This window comes from Vombatus ursinus, unplaced genomic scaffold (genome assembly GCF_900497805.2).
Source record: "Vombatus ursinus unplaced genomic scaffold, bare-nosed wombat genome assembly UNPS02014812.1, whole genome shotgun sequence".
NCBI lineage: Eukaryota > Metazoa > Chordata > Mammalia > Diprotodontia > Vombatidae > Vombatus > Vombatus ursinus.
Window position 1 is genome coordinate 75,159,232 of NW_020954590.1, and position 1,484 is coordinate 75,160,715.

Sequence of the window (1,484 nt, forward strand, 5' to 3'; positions counted from 1 at the left end):
TATGAAAAAATGGATGTTGAAAACTATCTTTACATGTAATTAGAAAAAAAATAAATAAAACTATTTACAAAAAAGAGGAAAATTCTTCATTGAAGCTTTCATCTTGATTAATGGGGCAAAACTCAGGAAAAAGAGAATTAAAATGAATTTATTAAAAAATACTTCAAGGTAGCAAAACACTGATGGGCTGATCACTAGAAATCAGCCAGGGATTCAAGATGAAGCTAGCTTTTATTGACAATTTTCATAATGAGATAAGGACAATTCAGATAGGTCCACATCAACAATAGGGGATGTGCCATTGCATCTCAGCTTTTTCCCAATTGCTGGTACTTACTGGCTAATAGGTGGGGATGACCTGCTATATGCTGGATAGCAGGTAATACAAAAACTGCAGACTTCATGACTCCTACCCCAACACTGATTGACAAGCAGGGCTGAGAACAATGGGGGTTACTGAGTCAGCAAACTTTCAATAAAACTTTGAATCTCTAAGAACCATTTGGTTCTTTTTAGAAACATGTAATAAATTCAGTGTGTTGAAAAATTTCAATACTATCCTGCTTATTTGTGATCCTTTCTGAACCTTCCCCTATTCTTTTCTGTGTTTTTGAAAAATGCTTTATTATAATTACTCATCCCCTCTCCTCCAAAAAACAAACTTTCCCTAAATTTAAAATCAAACAAAAACTTTATGTCAAATGAGCCTCACCAAGGAAACAAATCCACACATTGGCCAAATCCAAAAATGTGTATTTTATTCTGCATCTCACAACCATCATCTCTTTGCCATGGTAGGGTATATTTTTTATGGTTGGTCCTAAGGAGTTGCAATGTCCTTTGAGGGGAGGGTGAGGGTCCATAATCACCTATATCACTTAGCCCTCATATCTCTATCTGGTGAGAACACAAAAATCAATTAGAGGTGTGAACTACATGTAGAAATGGCTTCTACATTTCAACTACCTGCAACAAAAAAATCTATTTTAATTGGTTGAGGGACTCAGTTGTACTTTGTGAGGCTTGGATAAAACCAGGAAGCTAGTTTAGAATAGAAGCATCTGCAGCTTAGGGTGAAAGTCTTCCAGCCAAGTTCTTGGAGAGGAGTTCCTGGGAGAAGGCAGACATGAGCCCCTCAGCTATGGCCTTGGCCTCATTCTAATTTCCTCCTCCCTACCTTTACACCTGAGGAGGGCCTAGTGAACTTCAGAGAAATGGAGGACATGGACTTCTCATAATCCTTGGTAAAGTATGGTTTTCAAAGAGGGTTTCATAACCTGGTATTCATGAATTTATTGTTTTTAAATTCTTTATAACTCTTACAATATAATGGTTTCCTTTGTAGTCTTATGTTTTATTTTATAAATTTAAAAACATTATTCTTAAAAGGAGTCCATGACACAAAAAAGGTCAAGAACCCCTGATTTTAAGGGACAGACATGTTTATGTGGGACATTGAATATATTGTCAAATACATTTTTTCC